A 22,633-nucleotide genomic window follows, 5' to 3' on the forward strand; every position below is an offset into this window, starting at 1 on the left:
AGAAGTTCAGACTTGATGAAGATCAAAGTACTGCAGGAATTATTTTAGGTAACTGTGATAATCCTTAGGAGAAATAGTTCTTCCACTATACACACCACTTTGTACATTCCCATTACCCTCTGCTTAAGCCAATAACATTTTTCTAAATCCTGTGATGTTAAAATCTAAAGCTCTCCTATAAAATTTTACATTTTATAAATGATATAGATTAATTACAGAACTTCTGAAATATATTTTCCTTATGCTGGAAGGACTAGTTAGTCTCATTTAAAAACCCCTCCACTTTTTACATTTTCTAGGTTTATTCACTCTCCCACACATGCTTCTTATTTTAAAATGTGTTGTCCTGGAGTGCTCCAAGCACTACAGGCCTAAACCCAAATATGGAACACATCTCTTCTAGTCTAGCACCGGAAAGCACACCAGGGCAGTTGTTCCACAGAGTCTACAAACCTATAATAATTATAGATATGCCATGCATTAATTAGTGCATGGTGTGTGCACATCACCAGGGGCATCTTAAGGCAAAAGGAGGGGCCATGTACCTGAGCCTCAATGTATGAGGTGCAGTCAATGAAGGGGGGGCATAGGGAGCTGCCTGCCACCAAGTCAAACCATTGGGTACATCTATCTCTGTCCTACCTACACTGACTGGCAGCAGCTCTCCTGCATTTCAGGCAGGGAGTCTTCCCAAGCCCCACCTGGAGATGAACCTGGGACCTTCTACATGCGAAACAGGTGCTCTGCCCACTCAGCCACAGTCCTTCCCCAGGGAGTGTGGGGAGTTCCAGAGGGGGGAGAGGATGCCAGGGGTGGCTCAAGGCATGTTTGAGGGAGAAGGGAAACTGGGGGAAGGGGGGCTCTTTTGGCAGGAGCCCAAACTGAAGTCAACCTGCAAGAAGGTGTGGCATGAGGGGATGCCCACCTGCATTGACCCAAGTGTGCGAGGAGGGTTTGGTTCAGTTTTGTTTTTTGGGGCAGGGGGGTGGGAGACTAGTAGAGTGTGGTTAAACCAGGCAGCACCCTATCAGTCCTGGGGAGGGAGCAGCACCAGGGATCCTAGTCCTCATGAAGGATGGTGGGTTAAGAACCTAAGAGCCCTGCAGTGCTGGATCAGGCCAACGTGGGCTCATCCAGTCCAGCACGTCTTCTTCTCACAGTGGCTGACCAGGTGCGGGGCCCCTGCGCTCCCCTTCCGCAATCCGTGGCAGGATAGCAGGGCAGAAGCTTCAGAGCTGCCCACCATTCTCCTGCTTCACCTACCTTTCTCTCTGCTGTTTTTTGCAGCGCGTGCAGGTTTGCCATCAATTAAGATGGTGGTCGAGGTTTCCCTAAGGGGCTGAAGCCTCTGCCACCATCTTGGTTGATGGCAACAAGACGAGCGTGTAGCACACATGCATGCCATCAACCAAGATGGTGGCAGAGGCTTCAGCCCCTTAGGGAAACCTCGGCTGCCATCTTGATTGATGGCAAACCTGTGCGTGCTGCAAAAAACAGCAAAGAGAAAGGTAAGTAGAGCGGGGGAATGGCAGGGGGCTTGGGATCTCCTGCCCTGCGGCCAGCCCTGCTGGGTGGCCATGCCACACCATGCCAAAAACCAGAGATCCAGGGACAGGTCTGGCCGGGGAGCCAGAAAACACCCCCGAAGCAGGAGACTCCAGCCGAAAACGGGAGATCTGGTAACTCTACTGTCCAGCTGCCTCTTGAATGCCTGCAGTGTCAGAGAGCCCACTACCTCTCTAGGTCATTGGTTCCATTGTCGTATGGCTCTAACAGTTAGGAAGTTTTTCCTGCTGTCCAGTTAAAATCTGGCTTCCTGCAACTTGAGCCCATTATTCCGTGTCCTGCAGTCTGGGATGATTGAGAAGAGATCCCAGTCCTCCTCTGTGTGACAACCTTTCATGTATTTGAAGAGTGCTATCATATCTCCCCTTAGTCTTCTCTTCTCCAGGTTAAACATGTTCAGTTCTTTCAGTCTCTCCTCATAGGGCTTGGTTTCTAGTCCCCTGATCATCCTTGTTGCCCTCCTCTGAACCTGTTCCAGTTTGTCTGCATCCTTCTTGAAGTGCGGCATCCAAAACTGGATGCAGTACTCAAGTTGAGGCCTACCCAGTGCCAAATAGAGGCGAACCAATAGGTAGGTTGATGCTTCATCAGTAAGAGCTAATGTTTTCTTAATATGTGGTGTCCTCCACATGTTCATAGAATCATAGAATAGTAGAGTTGGAAGGGGCCCATAAGGCCATCAAGTCCAACCCCCTGCTCAATGCAGGAATCCAAATCAAAGCATTCCCAACAGATGGCTGTCCAGCTGCCTCTTGAATGCCTCCAGTGTCGGAGAGACCACTACCTCTCTAGGTCATTGGCTCCATTGTCGTATGGCTCTAACAGTTAGGAAGTTTTTCCTGATGTCCAGTCGAAATCGGGCTTCCTGCAACTTGAGCCCATTATTCCGTGTCCTGCACTCTGGGATGATCGAGAAGAGATCCCGGCCCTCCTCTATGTGACGAACTTTCATGTTCCCAAGGGTCAATCAGGGGCTCCACCAAAAATTGCTACTCAGCCCCCAAAAAGGGTGACTAGTAAAAACCCACACTGTAGAGGAAGGGAGGGGGCATTGCAAAAGAGCAGAAGGAAGTGGAGGGGGCAGAGTAAGCTTAAATAGCAGCCTGATTGCCCCTGTCTTATTGACTGCTCCAGCCCATGAGATCTGCAAGGCCCTCTCCCTCTGGAAGAGACTAACTCACATCTTCTCCCGAAAAGGGGTCTGTGACCGATTTGCCCCCCTCGCAAGAGTGAAGAGTTTATCTTCAAAAGCAAATCTATGCAATTCACACTTTCCAAAACAATATAAGAACCAAAATCCAGCCATCCTTCAAAATGCACACTTCTCTGAATTTTGTGATGCAGTTTTCCAACCAAGCCCTCTTTACAAAAATGCACATATTAGGGGGACAATGTGCATAAAAAATAAACATATTTGTGAAAATAACATACAGAAATGCATTATATTAGGAAAAATTGTGTGCAGAAACGTAAAAATTAGTCAGAACTTCATATGTTTTTTAATTATGTTTTTAACCCCTTTTAAAAGTTTTTTAAATGTTTTTAACGCTGTTTTGTTTTAATGTATTTTAAGATCTGTTTTTATGATGTTTTAAAGTGTTTTTAGTGCATTGTTTGCTGCCCTAGGCTCCTGCTGGGAGGAAGGGCGGGATACAAATTAAATAATAAATAATATAAAAATGTGTTTTTTAAGGAGACATTCGCACTGCGAGGATGACGCATTTCCGTGAGTTTTTTTTGTTTGTTTGATGAAATTGCAAATTGCTGCAGAAATTTGAGCCAGGGAGGGGGATGAGAAATAGAGCCAAAATTGATAGATCCTTCCATCCATAAGTTTGAGTGCCCTTTGTTCTCTTCTACAAATCTTCTCAGCGGTGGTCTTCACTCTTCAGGCTTCCTGCGAGTCCATACTTTAAAGCCCAGAGGAAGACACAATGAGATAACTTCTCCCATGAGGGTTTTCAGATTAGAAAGTATGGACAGTTGGGGAGGCTGCAGAGCACTGGAGAAAGTTTTACCGCAAAGAAAAAAAACACAGACAGCATACACAGCCCTGGTCACCTTGCAATGGTAACATAAGCTCAAAATCCAACATCCATTGAAATTGTAAAGTGTCCTGAGAATGAGACAGAAAAACACAAAACGAAACAGAAGGCTCTATTGCAGGGGCAGAGAACTTCTGAGAAATTGGAGGACATATTTAAGTACACTGGTAAGTCAACGTGTACATCATCTTGCTATCCTTGCAACAACTATGTAGGATAGTATTAGTATTTTCATATTCCAGGTGGTGAAAGGGTGGGGGCAAGGTAGGCAGAGAAACAGCTGTCAATCTATGGTTTCATTTTCATATGGATGCAGGAGCTCCAGTGTGCTCACAGTGTTCCCTCACCCACAATGGTTGCCCTTTTTTAAATTTCAGTGGACAAAGCAGATCTACTCATTGGATACATGAAAGCCAGAACAGCATAGTGGCTAGGGTGCCAGACTAGGACCTGGGAGACCAGGATTCAAATCGCCACTTAGCCATGAAGCTCATTGAGTGACCTTGGGCTAGTCATTGTCTTTCAGTCTAGCCTACCTCATAGGGTTGTTGTACATTCACAGAAGATGTTCAGGTAGCACAGGATTTATTAATGCTTATTTGCTTTATTTAAAAAAAATAGAACAAGTTAATGGAGACTAGATCTATGAACCATACTATTTAAATGGAATCTCTTTCCTCTTTCAACAAGCCTTTAGTTGAGACCTATCCCAGTCTACGTCTGTTAGAATTGCTTTTAATACGTTTTCTTTAATAATATGTTTTTAACCCTTTTTAAAAAAGATTTTTAAAGCTTTTTTAATGTTTTTAACGTTGTTTTGTTTTAATGTATTTTAAGGTCTTTTTATGATGTTTTAAAGTATTTTTAGCATTTCTGTTTGCCACCCTGGGCTCCTGCTGGGAGGAAGGGCGGGATATAAATCAAATAAATAAATAAATAAATAAATAAATAAATAAATAAATAAATAAATAAATAATAATAATAATAATAATAAATGAAACCTCCATGCACAGGAGCAGGGTGCATCTGAATAACAGACGTGAGAGGCTCAGAAGAATGTGACTGCCCGTTGTTCAAATCCGAATGCTGGACTAGACGGACTTTGGTCTATTCCAGCAAGATAATCTTTTTTTTTTGTCCAGATGATTGCTGAAGTGGAATAACTTAGGTACATGCACTAATTGGAATGAAAGACACCCCTTCTGCTGGTAAAAGCATTATTTCCTGCTCGGAAATCATGACACTTTTTCTCTTGTTTTGCAAATAGACCCATCCATTTCCAGTAAGGCTGCCATTCACAGGACATCTTTGGAATCTGAACAAGCTTGTAAGGGCTTAGAAAGGAAGGAGCTTTCAAGCCAGAAGACCCTGTCATAGCCACTTAGCTTGAAACCTCCTCCTAATGTTAGGGCACTGAATGCTGCCACCCTTTTTTTCCCCCACGCTAGGATTGGCTCAGGGTGTTTAATCTCCCTCTCCCCTTTTCCTCACTGGCTGTTTCCAACCGCAGTCAGATGCGTTTGCCTTGCTCTTCTTTGTAATTGCATTTTAATTGAATGCCTTGCTGGAGCAGAACCAAAGGAACTAATTTTTTTTTTTTTTACTTCTCGTTTTCATGTTCCTGGACGAAGCTTGGAAAATCTGAGACAGTGCTAACGAAGGCAGACTGAGGTCTTTTTCTTCCCTCTTAATCTTGCGGGTGTTCCCTCCCCCCCCTTATTTTTATTCTTTTATCACCTCCTCTTGGGTACAATTCTGACAATAGCTGCTAAGTTCCTGGATGGATCACCTGTCACCTGCCACACAGCTGGCCACTTTGAGTATGGTGCGTAACGTGTGAAGAGCTGGGCTGAAATCCCCTCTCCATTTTCATGAGGACTGGAAAAAAAAAAAGACACCACACAAATTGTTGCAGAAATGCGGAGAGCTGAAAAGATTCAAAAAATGAGAAACTGTGAAAACTGAAATGGACAGATCTTTCCATCCCTTCTGGGGGGGGGGGTAGCATTTTCTTTCACCTCCTTAAGGCTTAATGTTGCCCTTGTAGAACTCAGCAGGGAGGAGGGTGGGGATAAATCTGGAATGAGGTGGCTCTGCTTCCACCAGCTGGTGGACTCTCTGCCTTCCGCCCTGCCAGTCCCATTGAGCAGCAGCTACGTTGCTCTGTGCATCTCCTTGGTTGCAACCACTGCAGCTGAGATTTAAACCAGGAGGAAGGGGCATTCTCCCAGGTCCCATCTGACTAAGCGAGGGCGTTTGTTGGGCAGAACTATCCTTAGCATAGCAAACTGGTGGATTTTACTCCAACTTTGAATATTTGTTTTAATGTTTTTGGTTGCTGTAAACTGCCCACAGAGCTTCGGCTATGGGGCGGTATGTAAGTGCAATAAAAAAATAAAAAACTCAATTTAAGCCAGAGTAAATTGCCCATATTCCGCACTCTGTCCAGGATTGGGGCTACTGCTAGCTGAGTCAGCCCAAGCCTGGCAGAGAGAAAGCAAGCCTTTAAAACAGAGTGTGACTTACACCACTCTTTTTTTTTTTTTTTTTGCGAGTGTCAGTTCCACCAGGTTGCCAGGTCACATGACTGAGTCGAAAAAGGTTTGGAATAAGTTTAGGTCTTTCTTTGCACCATTCTACCCCCACAACACCCCTTTTTGGGGATTTACCCTAGCATGAGTTCCACCAGCTGAGCCCCAGCTGAGCCAGCATACTGAGGGAGTTACGCTGGTGTTATTCCTGGCTGAGCCTGGATGAGGGAGTTACACCAGCATAACCAATGCTCAGCGATGACAGCATACATCCACCAATTCCAGACTTGCTCATCCAAGTGGATCTTGGGTTTGGATTGTGCTGTTAGTGTTCAAAGTGCCTCAGGAGTCTTTGTTGTCCGTGTGCGTTGATGGTGCCATGTAAATAATACAACGCTGTGTGACCACCAACACCCATGACTATTACAGATCCTACTGAACCAGGGATGTCAGATATATATTTGCAAAGGCAAAGACTTGAGCCTTGTTGGAATAAGGGCTGTATGCTGTTGTTTGCCAACCTCCATTGACATTTCACTGCTTTTGCAAAGGGTCTCCCTCCCCCTAGTCCTACGGCTCGAGGTCTACTCAGCGGCAATGAGTTTCCAGAAGAAACAAAAACTTATGTGGCAATCAAAGAGGCAAAACTGCAAAACTCCGGGCCTGAGACTGATGTAAGTACATCTGAAAGGTAAAACTATAGCAGTGAGGCACAATTACTGAAACTGTTCCCTCTGCAATTTCTACAGTGGCACAGCTTGAGTGCCTTCAGAAATGCCATTCCAAGCAGGCACAGACGCATTGTCCAGGCGCATTGAGTTTAGGCATAAGTAGCAGGTTAACAAGCCGGTGTCTAAGGTAGGAAAACTTACCTGAGGTATTTGAAAGAATTAAGGACGATCATACGGTGGAACAATTTGGTCTAATGAGCTAATTACAGCACAATCAGGATTTTGGGGAGCTTACAGCCTGCTGAGAAGAGTGGATGGTTAAGATTATCCAGTGTAAAAAAATGCCAGCTAGGTAGCCTTGTTTTCTCATCATATGATGAGAGGGAGGGAGGCTTTGTCTCTGCCCCATTATTTCCACCAATTTAGATTTCTGCAGTAAAAATGCTTTTGAGGGCCAACTACACATTAAGCCTGAGATTAGTGGTGAGATCAGCCAGAGTTTTTTCTGGGATTTATTGTTAAGATTTAAACGCGGCTGAACCAGGGTAGTGGTGCCAGGATGTGGGTGTGTGCATATGGGTGGGGATGAGGGATAACCCTTCCCCCCAACAATTTTCCTGCTCAAAATACCCTCTGCAACCTCTCCCTCTGCAACTAACTACCACAGTGGGTGGGGGAGGGGGAAAGAGACAGACATCATATAAGTACTTCTTTCACTCACCCAAGAGACTAATGTTTTATTTCATTCATTTATATCCCAGCCTTCCTCCTCCAAGGAGCTCAAGGTGTTCTCTTCCACCTCATGTTATCCTCACAACAGCCTGTGAGGTAGGTTAGGCTGAGAGTCAGTGAATGGCCCAAGGTCACCTAGTGAGCTTTGTGGCTGAGTGGGGATTCGAACCCAGGTCTCCAAAGTCCTAATCTAATGCCCAAACCACTACATCATACTGGCTTTCCATAATAGTGTGCTGCCCGTGTCATGCCACTACTTTGAAAGGCAGAAGATAAAAGGGACAGATTTTGTATATTCCTCTTGTATGTATCCTATGGCCAGCCCTCACTTGCACATGAATGTTCAACTATGTGCTCACCTATCGCTGTCTTTTCTGCAGACATCAATATTAATGCATTGACATGTATAGGTGCGGCCAGGCAGTGTGCCTGACACTGAGGAAATGGCCAGCACTGCAGACCCACTTCCCGGGAATCTTATAATGCCACCTTCTCACAAGAAATGGATGGAAGGCAACTACTCTCAGATGAGAATACATAGGATTGCAGGACCTTATATTGCACATCCAGTTTCTACACTTGGTCAGTTGTTTACCCAGTGAGAGGGAATAGGCACACTTACTGTTCTGCTGGCTCCAGTGTGACTCCACCTCTTTTTCCTGAAAATGGGGACACATGACGCTAGTCAACCCCCACCCCTTTTTCCTGTAAAACCTGGGCCACATTCACAACATTTATTCCATTATTATTCCACTTTAAATAGTCATGGCTTCCCCCAAAGACTCCTGGGAAGTGTAGTTTGTGAAGGGTATTGAGAGCTGTTAGGAGACCCTCTATTATGCTCACAGACAGGGATGTGGTCATGCAGAGCCTCAGGGGGTCTTAGACCCTTTACTTTTTTGGGAGCAGGGTCCCAACAGGGTCCCAATATCTCCAGCATCCTACAAGTCAATCATTAACGTTAGCCCCTGAGAAGAGTCTCTAAAATGCTTCCTTGTCCTTTCCTGCAGATTGGACCTAATCAGAGTGAAAGGAGGTGAGTTAGCAATCGAGAAGACTCTTCACAGTAGCTAACACTCTTCTTGCTTATTGGTTCCGAGGCATTATCAAGGATCTCATTCACAACCCCATGGCCACCAAAATAATGGGGAGAGGGTATAGCTGTGATTAACATGAAGGAACCCTGCACTTCTGAATTTGCCACTACACTACTGCTTACAGAGCTACAATTCTCAGAGTTCTCTGGGAAGAGGGACTGACTGTTAAACCACTTTGACAATTGTACCTCTGTGAGGGGAATAGGAGGCTCCTCCGGGGCCGGCACCACCTTGCCCCGGGCCCCGGCACACACACGCACACACACACACATTTGTGTGCCTACCTTTCTCTTGCAGGGAGGGAGCTTCTTCCGCCCACCCATTCACTGGCTCCGTCTCTCCTGTCTTTTGCAGCTGCATGGGCTGGTATGCACGCACATCACTGCTATCAACCAAGATGGTGGCAGAGGCTTCAGCCCCTTAGAGAAACCTCAGCCACCATCTTGGTTAATAGCAGTCCTGTGCATGCAGCCTCAAAAGTTAGGAGAGATGGGCAGATGGAAGAAGCTCCCTCCCTGCGATCCGAGGCAGCTACTCTGCTGTGGATCTCAGAAAAGGAGCACTATTCCTCCCCCACCTTATCAAGAGCCCCTCAGGGGCCTCTGTGGCTCCAGAGGCCCTTGGCAAGGCCCCGACCTGGCTGCCCTTTGGGAACAGCCTTGCTCCTAACAAATCTCAGCACCCTTCACAAACTACAGTTCCCAGGGTGCTTTGGGGAAAACCTGGCCTATTAAAAGTAGAATAGTAGTGAAATAAATGTGTGATGTGAATGTGGCCTTGGGATCAGCTTGAGTGTGATTTTTTCTCAAAAAAATCACTTCAAAAAGATTTCACAACTCATTGGCAGAGCAATCTGTTCCCCCTCCAGGTGCTGCCAATGGAAATGCTTTGCAGCAGGCAATTAATGTGCTCACAAACATAATCATCTCAAACCTGCTGCCTGTTTGGCACACTTACCTGCAATGCTGTGTGTGATCTGGGTTCCTGACCCAATCAGAAGCAGAAAAACTTGGATATTTGCAGCATTCCTAATGTACAACAAATGCAATTAAGCCACCCAATAATATCTGAGCCAGCTTATTGTATTGCTAGAGTTCTGTTCCTGGAAAAATCTTTTTAAAAGTTAAAAAAAGAAGAAAGAATAAAGTTCTAGTTGAAGCTGAGCCATTCCTCATGAACATCCCTGTGCTTTTATTAAGAAAAGATCCATGTATGCTGCCAGAAAATGTCCTGTAGCAAAAAAATAAATGGCTTACAGATTGGTGATTGCTGACAGTGATCACACACCAGTTCTTCTGGTTGCTTTGTTGTACATAATAAGCACAGCAAAATAATACATCTCTCCCCCCCCCATAGGAGTTTAATGCTGTTGACAAGTATTAAAGTGTTTGGATTCTTTTTCAACGTTTGTTCATTCTTCTTCTGTCCCTCAGGGATGGAACTTTTATCTTTCATGATACGTTTTATGCTTCAAGCAAATTGAAATTGCTCTTGGCGGTGCCAACAGGGCACACAGTTTTGCCTTGAAGCCTAGGAAGGTTTCCCCCATTGCATGCAGCATTTTGGGGGTTGCCTCAGAGGAATTGGCTAAAACAAGGGATGGGGGAGAGAGAGGAGTTCATTCTGCATTTTAAAGGACACTGACTTAATTGGCCAGTCCCAAACTTCCGTGCGGATCAGATTGCAGCTATCAATTTGCAGACTTCTCCAAATTTTGTGATGCATTTTCAGCTCAAAAAATGTACACAAAAATGCAGTGCCAGCACCAGACATGCTGGGGCCCTTGGGCACAAGCCTGCCCCAGGCCCCAGCACTCCCCTTCCATGATTCGCAGCAGGATCGCTGCCACGGATCGCATGGCAAGAGCTTCAGCGCTTCACCATTCCCTTGCTTAACCTACCTTGTTCTGCTGTTGAGCACGCAGCGGTGCCATTAACAAAGATGGCAGCTGAGGTTTCCCTAAGGAGCTGAAGCCTGTGCTGCCATCTTGGTTCATGGCAGTGATGCGGGCATGCAGCCAGTGTCCCACCTGGCTGCCCTTTGAAATCTGAACAGGAAAAATGTATCTTCAATGGAAAAAATATGAATTTAAAAGATGACTTGTGAGAAGTGGGGGGGGGAGCAATTTTAGATTCCCCATTAAAATCCATGGGGGCACAACAGAGCTCTAGATTTAACAGGACAATTTTGGACCTCAAAAAAGAATAGAATTTGAATGATTCTAAGTGCTAAAGATGCAGATCAAAGGTTTATCTTGTGGTCGCTGCACACCCCTGGTATTTAGAGGCATGCTGTCTATGATAGTGGAGGTAACATAGCTAGTATGACTAGTGGTCTTGGTAATAGGACACTATCATAGCATTTGGCAGCGTGTAATATGGACACAAAAAAGGATAGGGAAATCTTTCAGTTTCTCTCTGTCTTAAGCAGAGCTTGGAAAAGTTACTTTTTTGAACTACAACTCCCATCAGCTCCAGCCAGCATGGCCACTGGATTGGGCTGATGGGAGTTGTAGTTCAAAAAAGTAACTTTTCCAAGCTCTGGCCATTTCCTTTCGTAAATCCACATTTCAACATCAGTTTCCATGGCTGTTTTTTTTAAAGAAGTCCTTATGAAGATTTACCAGCATTTCAGTGTAAATTTCTCCTAATACACAAATTTTGTGCAATTTTGAAACCCAATTTCTCCTAAAATAATGTATCTTTGCATGTTACTTTCACCAACGTACGCACTTTGATGCACACTTTGCCCTTGTGTACGCATTTTTGTACACATTGCTTGGCTGGAGAACTGCGGCGCAAAATCTGGAGAAGTGCAACTTTCAAAGGATGGCTGTGTTTTGGTTCGCATCTTGTCTAGGAGAGCATGAATCAGCCAGGTTTACCTTTAAGTGTGAATGGATTGAATTTCTCCCCCAACCCCTAGATATCTCGATATGGCCTCCTTTGAGGAGAAGGAGAAGATTTCACCATCTAGACATAAACCCTGAAAATATAACAAACAACTGGGTTGGCTTAGAGAATTAACATGTCTCTCACCCCTCCTTCCACCCAGGGCCTGATTAAGCTGAGGAGGGCCCAGAGGCTTGTTGGTGTTTGGGCCCCCCTTCTCCTCTTAGGCAATATGCACGTGCAGGTTTGCCATCAATCAAGATGGCGGCCGAGGTTTCCCTAAGGGGCTGAAGCCTCTCCCTCCATCTTGGTTGATGGCAGCAATGCACGCGTGTAGGCTCCTAGGCTTCAGCCTACTAAGCCTAATGGATAATCCAGCCCTGCTTCCACCAAAGGATGACTCAGAAGTTTGACTCTCAAAGGGAGGAGGCTATGGGAGATCCGACATGCCCTGCTCCCCCACACACACAATCACTCTGTCTTTAGCAGGAAGGAATATGTTTTATCACGCAGTACAGCCAAGCAACGCCACTGCTTTTTGCTATTTAGACCCAATGAAAGCAACAACACACATTCCCCCCAGTGCTGTATCTTTACATCCTTAAAAAAAACCCAGCTATAGGCTGCTCCCTTAACCTGTTACTGTAACTCTTTAGGGCAAATGTTCCCGGACTACAGTTCCCATAATTCCTGTCCATTGGCCATGCTGGCTGGGGCTGATGGGAGATGTAGACTACACTCTGCTGCCACCATTTGTTATTGTTTCAAACCTTGTTTATATTTTGCCAACGTGTATACTTTCTGTGATAGCTGGCCAAGGACCAGGTGTGTTTTTTTAAAACCAAACAGATTTATTTAACAGAAGATATGAATCAGCAAGAATACTTTTCACTGAGCTTCTCAAGCATACGGCTATAGATTGTTGTTCTTCAGTTTTTATAAGGTACACTTATTACATTTCCCAAACACTGTAAGTAAAACCCTGTTGGAAGTGGGGCAAGAGCAATTCCTGTTTGGGTTCTTTTGTTTGTATTCCAGAAGGAAGATAGAGTGAGGTTCCTCCAGCTGGCTAGGCTCGCCAACCTTTACCTGTGCTCTTCTCTACCTGACTTCCTTCCATTGTAAACTGATATGCTCAGCCGACCTGCCCCTCCTTCCTTCATCTTCTTCTTTGACTATCCAAGGAGACATCTGTGTCTTTGTTCTCTCTCCTGAGTAGGGTTGCCAGGTCCATGGGCTGAGACTGATCCTGTATCTTTAGGAGAAGAGAAAGTCAGCCAAGTGCAACACTGTAATGGGAAAAACCACAAGGTGGAATTCTCCCTTCCCCCTGCACAGCCTTTAAAGATACAGAAGACCTCTTGGTTGCCAGGCCCGGCCTCCAAGAGGTCTTCTGTCTCTTTAAAAGTTGAGCAGGGGAAATGGAGAATTCCACCTTGTGGTTTTTCCCATTACAAGTTTGCAAGAACACCTGCACTCTGCTGACTTTCTCTTCTCCTAAAGATACAGGATCAGTGTCAGGCCCTGAACCTGGCAACCCTAGTCTGGAGGAATGCTTCTCTACCAGAATTAGTTAAATTCCTCACCTGCCCATGCCTCCTGATTCTGGTTAATTTGGTGATTTGATCTACAGGTCCTCCAAGTTTGTTATATTTAAAAAAACAGAACCTTAATCCAATGTTCTGTCTCAGGAGTCTTCTTTGAAGGTGTAGGGATAATAGTTGCATCCCACCTAGCTTTCCCCCCCCCATTTCCTCCCCTTATGTTTCCTTTTCCTGTGTTGTTTGCTTCTCTCCACAGATTTTGTTCATTCCTCATCTTCTGTCATCACCTCTCCCTCTACCACAACAACCTCTCCTTCTTTGAGTCCACCACACCAGAAGCAGCTCGCCAGATGGCAGGTGGGTCACTGTTGCTTGTTGGAAGGGAGAGAGGTGAGGTGGTGGGGAGGTCAGCATGGTGCAAATGTCCTGGCAGGAGCACCAAATTGGCTCCGCCCCTGCATATCCTTTACCCCCTATCTCCCCACTGCCTTGCCTCTCCCGGTAAGGTACGGGACTCACCTGCCAGAAAGCTAGCAAAGTGGCTCTGATCCACCCAGTAAGCCACTTCTGCATCCCATTGAACTCCATGCCTTGTTCCCCTGAGCCCCTATGATGATATTGGAAAAGATAGCACATTTTGAACATTGTACTGGGGGGAGGGGAGGAATTGAAACATCAAGATGGTAAGCAATAATAGGTGGAGATAAAGAGGTAGAAAGGAGAGACAGTGGTGCAACAAGAGGGGACCTATGGATGCTTGCTAATATAGGTAGCGAAAATGAAAAGCAGATGATGTCACTTGTGCAGAGGGGTGAACTTTGAAAAAGCATATCATCACTGAAGGGAGGTGTCCTCTTAAGAGACATCTGTGGCCATGGCGATGAGATCAGAGTTAGACCCAAAGTTGCCTTAAAGCTCTCAGGCAAACAAGTACGATGCCAATAAAGAAATAGCCCCAAAGGCTATGATAATTGCTCCATTACGATAACACCGTCTGCATTTGATCAGTTAGGTGGCCTCGTTACTATAGAAACCACATTTGAAAACCTCCCCATTGCGACTTGGAACATGTAAATCAGATGAACTTATAAAAAAAGAGTTCACTATTAATTTCCCCTTTTTCTTAGCTCAGAATATTATTCAAAGGAAAGGCATAAATATTTATAACTTCTTAGCGTAACCAGCAATGCACAAGGAACTAATTATTCTATTAGCAGAACTATCCAGGTACTGTGTATTAAAGGGAAGGACTTCCTCTCTTTTCCTGCCTTTCTTGTGACTTTTCCCCTTTTATGAGTGTCGTATGCTAAGTATGTTTACATCCAGAGATGACAATTTATTGCACCCGGAGTCACAAATGGTGGCTTCTGTTGTGGGACCCAGTAGTAGTTTAATATCAGTGAGGAATAGCATTGTTGGGCCACCAGGGCAGCTTAAAATGGAAGAAGAAACTTATTGTGCAATCCTAGATATGTCTACTTAGAACTAAGTCACACTGAATTCAGTGTTTTTTTTAATAATATGTTTTTAACCCTTTTTAAAAGATGTTTTCAAAGCTTTTAAAATGTTTTTGTTGTTTTGTTTTAATATATTTTAAGGTCTGTTTTTTATTATGTTTTAAAGTTTTTGGCATTTCTGTTTGCCGCCCTAGTCTCCTGCTGGGAGGAAGGGCAGGATATAAATCAAATAAATATAAATAAAATAAAATAAACACTATCCAGGAATGATTCCAAATTTGAACCCCCAGCCAGCAAGGATATTACAAGTACATAGAAAACTGTAACAATGTCTGAATGTCCAGTCCAGTATAAAACAGAACACCACTCTTTCCCCCAATTTGCAGGTCCCTAAGTCCTCTGCTCTGTGTAAGTCCATACAGAACAATTTCCACCTTCCCTCTCTCTCCAAAAGCCTTTGAAAGTCAGGTGCGAGCATCAAACCCGAGTCTTGTTGTCTGGTGTACTGCATAAAGCAAAACCATTTGGAGTAGAAAATCTAGTAAGTTAACCTTGCCCCTGGCCACCTTCAAATTATGCATCAATTTTTCTGCTATAACAGTTTGCCAGAGTCTGCTGTGCCAATTCACTATTGTCAACTGCTTGCATGAACCTCAGTGATACATAATGCTTATTTCCCATCCAAGGTGAACATAACACCTCCAGAATTCTTCTCCAGATTACAGTACAAGCTGGAGAAGAATGTCTCTCTCTCTCTTTCTCCCATGCCCAATTCATCTCTCCTCTTCCCCAACTGACTCATCCCACCCTCAGCCCTTTTCTTGGCTGTGAGCATTGTGGTGGGGGCAACAGACTTGACAACTAGGCAGAGCTTGGAAAAGTTACTTTTTTGAACTACATCTCCCATCAGCCCAATGCAGTGGCCATGCTGGCTGGGACTGGTGGGAGTTGTAGTTCAAAAAATAACTTTTCCAAGCTCTGCAACTAGGTATATCCCTCTTTCTAGCTGGGCTGTGGGTTGCTACTGTAGCAAATGCCCCCATGCCAGGGTATCAGGGAAATGTAACTTCTGTGGGGTCTTACATTTCCCAGGATGCCAAGGAAACAGTGAGGGATTTGCAGCCAGGTAAGGGGATAGATTCCCTACCTGCTGCCACAGCAGGTGCAAGAAAGCAAGAAGGTAGGCTGAAGGAAGGAATGGGAGCTCACAGGGCTTTAGAGAGGGAAGGTGTTCACACTCTGTTGCTCTCCTAATGAGGTTGCTGGGGAGCACAACAGGGTCCCAAACAGATAGTAATTGGATCCAGAAATACCTTGCACCTAGTTGTACTTCTCTCACTCTCCTCACAAGCCACTACCAAACCTCTTGCATCTCTTTATTTCTGCCATTCTCTCCCTGCCTCTCCCCCTTTTTCACTCATAGCGGCCATCCCATGAAGTCGAGAGATACTGGGCCGGTACTACTATTAGACAATGTGAGGCAGCCGCCTGAGACAGCAGGTGATGGCTGCATGGAGTGGCCACAAGGTGCAGGAGGACAGATTGCATTCCACCCAGCCTGTCCTGCACTCTTTAAGCCAGCCTGCTGCCCTCAGGTAGAGTGAAAGGTGCTGTCCCATCACCTGTCAGTCCAATCAGTTTCTCCATGTGGAATGGGAGGAGGTGCCATCTTGTCCTCTGCTTCAGACTGACCTTGGGGAGGTGAAAGGCTAAGAAATGACAAATGAAAGTGCAGCTTAAGAACATAAGAAGAGCCTGCTGGATCAGGCCAGTGGTCCATCTAGTCCAGCATCCTGTTCTCACAGTGGCCAAGCAGATGCCCATGGGAAGCCCACAAGCAGGACCTGAGCGTAAGAGCAGTCTCCCCTCCTGCGGCTGCAGGCAACTGGTTTTCAGAAGTTTACTGCCTCTGACTAGGGTGGCAGAGCACAGCCCACTTACTTGGGAGTAAGCCCCACCGAATTCAATGGGACATTCTTAGTAGACATGTGCCATGGAGCCATTGATAGCCTTATCCTGCATGAATTTGTCTAATCTTCTTTGAAAGCTGTCAGAGTTGGTGGCCATCACTGCTTCTTGTAGGAGCAAATTCCACAGTTCAACTATGTGCTGCGTGAAGGACTTTCTTTGGTCTGTCCTAGATCTTCCAACACTCAGCTTCACTAGAGGTCTAGGAGTTCTAGTGTTACGAGAGAGGGAGAAAAACATTTCTCTATCCACTTTCTCCATGCCAACCATAATTTTATACACTTCCGTCATGTCACCTCTGATTTGCCTTTTCTCTAAACTAAAAAGCCCCAAATGCTGCAGCCTACCAAGCCAGATGGACCAAAGTTTTGACTCAGTATAAGGCAGCTTCCTATCTTCCCATTGGCCTTCTGCGTAGGGCAGGGGTGTAGTTGTCTGGGGTCCTGGGGGTCTTAGACCCTCTATTTTCTGGGCAGCAGGGTCCCAGTAGGGTCCCAATGTCTCCAGAAACCTGCAAGCCAATCAGCATGAAAGGGGAGTGTGTTAGCCACTGAGAAGTGTCTTCTAGCAAGCTTCCTCATCCTTTCCTGCTAATTTGAGCCAATCAAAGTGAAAGGAGGTGTCAGCCACTGAGAAGACTCTTCTTAGTAGCTAACACACTTCCCTTTCCTGCTTATTGTCTGTTGTTGTGGAAGAAGGCATTAACAAGGATCTCATTCTCAACTCAGCAGTAAAAAAGGGGGAGGGGGCATGGCTGTGACTAACGTGAAGGGACACTGCACTTCTGAATTTGCCAATACACCACCAGGCTAGGGCTGATGGGACTTGTAGTCCAAAACAACTGCAGGGCATCAGGCTGGTATATGAGAAGTGGTGATGCCCTCTCACTTAATTTATAATAAAAAGATCAGACAAATTCACATAGAGCAGTAGTTAATCACTGGAAGTAAGCAACAGGGAATGACTGTCTCATCTTGATCTGCTTGTGACCTTCCCAGGAGCATCTGGTTGGCTACCACTGGAAGCAAAGTACTGGATTCAGGGGTTCAGAATTAGCTGGTTTCTTGTGCACTTTAATATGCTCAACTCAATTGTAGCTGTTTCTTGCACCTGATGTAGACCAGGGAGCAGCCAACGCAATGATCTACAGATGTTTTGTTATACTCCAACTTCTATTATCCCTGGCCATTGGCCATCCGAGGTGGGGCTGATGGGAGTTGTAGACCATAACATCTGGAGGTCACCTCACTAGCTATCCTTGAAGTAGACCTTTGCCTCTGAAAGCTGATAAAGCAGCCAAGGGTGCAATCCTATACCACTTAACAAACAATTCTGACACAGACACAGACTGGGATAGGTCTCAACTTAAAAGGCTTGTTGAAAGAGGAAAGTCTTCAAAAGGCGCCAAAAAGATAGCAGAGATGGTGCCTGCCTAATATTCAAGGGGAGGGAATTCCACAGGGTAGGTGCCGCCACACTAAAGATCTGTTTCCTATATTGTGCAGAATGGACCTCCTAATAAGATGGTATCTGCAGGAGGCCCTCACCTGTAGAGTGCAGTGATCGACTGGGTATATAAGGGGTAAGACAGTATTTCAGGTATGCTGGTCCCGAGCTGTATAGGGCTTTGTACACCAAAACTAGAATCTTGAACTTGGCCCGGTAGCAAATGGGCAGGCAGTGCAATTCTTTCAGCAGCGGGGTGACATGTTGGTGATACCCTGCCCCATTGAACAGTCTTGCCGCCGCATCTTGCACCAGCTGCAGCTTCCGGACCAACCTCAAGGGCAGCCCCACATAGATTACATTACAGTAATCCAGCCTGGAGGTTACCAGTGCATGGACAACAGTGGTCACGCTATCCCAGTCCGGAAACGGCTGCAGCTGTCTTACCAGCCGAAACTGGAAAACTCCTAGCCACTGAGGCCACTCTTCCTCCCTGAAGGAGCCCAGGGCAGCAAACAAAAACACTAAAAACACTGTAAAACATCTTAAAAACAAAATACTTTTAAAACATATTAAAGCAAAACATCTTTAAAACCATCTTGCTTGTTTCTTTGTTTTGTTTTCATCTGTTGGTGTACACTGTTGCATTTGTGCAGACTGAAAACAAATTTAATTTTTTAAAAAAGAAAAGAAAATAGAAAATTGTGAGCTTGAGAAATATCAGTACTGGTCAGGGTTGGAGACAACAAACTTAACTGGTGCTACTTGGACCTCAGGGTTGCATTCAACTCAGTACTACTTAAAGCAGACCCACTGAAATTAATAAAGCTAAGTTAGTCATGTCTGATTATACAGCCACAAGAGTGGCTGTATAATATAGTCAGCATGGATTCTTCACATTCTGTAATGTTAAATTGAAAATACCACCCATGCCATTCTGATGCTTCCCATAAGCTCATTTCAGAACAAAATCTTACAAAACTTACAGTCCTGAACTCAGAAACGCTTGCTTAACAACCCTCTAATTTTTCATGGCAATACACAAAACAGTCAGAGAGAATCAAGAGTTCAATGTGTAAAAAGGGAGAAAAACCCAGAGCCCTTTTGGACTTGATTCTGTCAGAGTTCTCATAATTTGTTGAAATTAATTAAAAAACAGCTATGTTCACAGAGTACCTGTTATCCTATTACTGACCTTGCCCCATACTCTGACCTTCATCTTCTGCAGTTTAAAAGTTAAAAAAAAAATGCTTGGCTGATTTTTAATTAATTTAAGAAATTTAGCATTGAAGTCAGTGATAAGGCTGGGCATGCTCAGGGTGCTGAGAGGAGCCTCCTATTCCCCTGAGAGAGCTCCAGTGGCCAGACTGGTTTAACAGTCTGCTGCTCTGATTGAAGCTCTGTGAGGGGAACAGGGCATCTCCTAGCAACTCTCAGTTGCAACTCTTGATGCGGCTCTCCACATTGCTGCAGAAATTTGATTGTTTAAAAAATCCTTATGAAATTGTTTCAGCATTTTAGTGTAAATTTCACCTAATAAACACATTTTTGTATACAGCTTTGACTAGTATACACATTTTTGAAAGCAATGTCTGCTAGTATAATGAATTTTTGCATGTTATTTTCACCGACATATTAATTTGTATGCCCACTTTCTTTAAATATATGCATTTTTTGAGTAAACATTGGTTGGTCGGTTGCAGAACTGCATGAAAAAATTCAGGTAAGTGTGAATTTTGAAGGGTGGCTGTGTTCTCATATTATTTTGGAAATTGTGAATTTGGTAGATTTGGCTTTAAATACAAACTGAATCAAATTCCTCCCCATCCCTACCTGGGACTTACTGCTATTAAATATCAATGGAACGAATATTCTAAGTATATACCTATGAAGAATAAGTTTGCACTGTTCACAAGTTCATGAGGCAAAAAATCAAGCTGGGAACTTGCTTAATTCTACACTCTGTTAGAATTAAGATTAAAATTGCAAAGTCCTTTGTACATCAACAAGCAAAACTATTGGATTTCTATTCCCCTTTCAGACAAATATGTGAATATTGGACTACTTCTTCAAGATATGCTTTGAAAACATCAGTACCATTTCAGTAAATGCTGGTATTTTTCAATCAGGGGAGAGAAGACACACACACAAACACACACACACAGAGAGAGAGAGAGAGAGAGAGAGTAATATGACGTAGAACAGGCAAGTCAAGGATGCTGAGCCAACCAATTTGGAATAAAAAATACATTTCCACATCAAAGGCTTATCTTAATACAAAAGCCCCTTTGGACAGCCAAGCTTGCTGAAGCTTGTTTGTTTAAAGTGCATTGGACAGCTCAGATTTTAAAAGACCACATTTGCAAGCGTATTCAGAGCTTGGAAAAGTTACTTTTTTGAACTACAACTCCCATCAGCCCTAGCCAGCATGGCCACTGGATTGGGCTGATGGGAGTTGTAGTTCAAAAAAGTAACTTTTCCAAGCTCTGTTAACTTCTATTTGAAAATGAAGTACTTGATGTGAGACTTAATTCATATCATTCCAAGTCATGATATGCTGACCACTTCTAGAACAGAGCACTTGTTTTATTGTTGCTGTTTTTAAATTCTTCTTCTATGAGCCATTAAAAAAAATGTCAGCGGACACTGGTCTACTGTCCCACCAACCTCAGTCTGCCCTCAGCCAGCCCCAACCTACCTGCTTTCTTGCTTTCCTGTCCAGGAGGTAGCACTCCCTTTCAGTTTAATCCTCCTTAGTTTCACTGTTGTCCTTGCAGGACTCAGTAGGAAAGAGGATGGGAACAAAACTAGACTTTGGTTCTGCCTGTCATTAGCTCTGCTCCACCTGCTGTTGCTCTCCCTGTCTTCTGCCTTACCACTTCCAATGGGCACCCGCTACCACTCAAAATGAGTGAAGTGAATTTCTATGTGCAAGAGGCAACATGGCATGCAAGCTCACCTCACCCCATCATGCCCCCCAAATCACCCCCTCCCCAGTGCGGAGTGCACAGGCTCCCAGCACACAGAGATAGCCTACATGTGTTTAGCAGGCTTCTCCCATCAAGACCTATCCCCAAGGTGCCAACAGTGTGGGACCAGGTGAGCATGCAGGATGTGCATGTATGGGCCTCTCCATTTCTCACTATTTGATTGAGACTGCATGGAGAGAAAATTTTGGATAGGGATCACAATGATTTCCAGTGAAGGGTGGAGAAAGAACACAACAACATAAGAGCCCTGCTTAGGGTTGCCAGGTTCTTGGTCTGAGACTGATCCTGTATCTTTAGGAGAAGAGAAAGTCAGCCAAGTGCAGGTGTTCTCGCAACACTGTAATGGGAAAAACCACAAGGTGGAATTCTCCCTTCTCAATGCACAACTTTGAAAGATACAAAAGACCTATTGGTTGCCAGGCCCAGCCTCCAAGAGGTCTTCTGTATCTTTAAAAGTTATGCAGGGGGAAGGGAGAATTCCACCTGGTGGTTTTTCCCATTACAGAGTTGCAAGAACACCTGCACTCAACTGACTTTCTCTTCTCCTAAAGATACAGGATCAGTCTCATGCCATGAACCTGGCAACCCTAGGCAAGACCACCCACGCAGCCCTCTTTAACAGGGTTACTGATAAAGCTGGTTGCCCTAGGACAGCGTTTCCCAACTAGTGGGCCACCAGATGTTGTTGGACGACAATTCCCATCTTTCCTAACCATTGGCAATGCTGGCTGAGGCTGATGGGAGTTGTGGTCCAACAACATCTGGTGGCCCACTAGTTGGGAAAGGCTGCCTTAGGACTTATTTCATGTCATCCAGACTGGCTGGGGATCGGCATGTTCAATGGAGGCTGGTCTATTAGGGCAAGTGGGGGCACTGTCCCACCAACCTCACTGTTTTCCCTTAACCAGCTCCCATCTGCCTGCTTTCTTTCTTACAACCATTCGAGGGAGTGTTGGCACTACCTGTTCATTTACTCCTCCTTAGTCTCAGTGTTGCCCTTTCAGAACTCAGTATGGAGGAGGATGAAGACAAATCTAGAATCCGTTAGCTCTGCCTGTCATTGATTCAGGCTCTGCCTACTGTTTGAATTACTTGAATTCTGGCCCACCACTCTCAGTGGGCATGAGCCAACATTGACCATGCTCTTTGCCTTCTGTGATGAAACCATCTGTTTAACCTTGTTTTAAAATGTGCTCTGTTATGAAATAGTTAATGCAATGCTAGGAGGTGTGGATTATGTAAGACTGCCAGGTGGGAGGGAGTGTGTAAGTGAGAGTTCGGAGTGAGTTCTGAATAGAAAAGTGGTTTGTTTTGTCAGTTGCAAAGAGAGGGATTATATCTTGAAGAGTTAGGGTATGTTTTGGGGAAGGATAGGATTGGGAGGATGTTAAGGGAGGATTTTTATTCGGATTAGAGGGGTAGAGTACATAGGGTGGATAGGGAATGGAACAACACTATTTATTTATAATATTTAACATCTTGTGTAATTAAAGTTTATTTGTTTGTTGAAAATCCTGCATGTCAGCTTGGTCACGTACCCTACCACAACACACCATACCTATACCTATAACAATCCTGCTATCAGTGTACACCAGTGGTTACCTTTTGAGGAGAAAGGTGGTGGGCTGAAGCTCCTGGTTCAGAGGGTATATCTGATACAGGTTGTGGCTGATTTCCCATGGGGGAAAGTGTGAG

This window comes from Rhineura floridana, chromosome 9, assembly GCF_030035675.1.
Source record: "Rhineura floridana isolate rRhiFlo1 chromosome 9, rRhiFlo1.hap2, whole genome shotgun sequence".
In the NCBI taxonomy this organism is placed as follows: domain Eukaryota; kingdom Metazoa; phylum Chordata; class Lepidosauria; order Squamata; family Rhineuridae; genus Rhineura; species Rhineura floridana.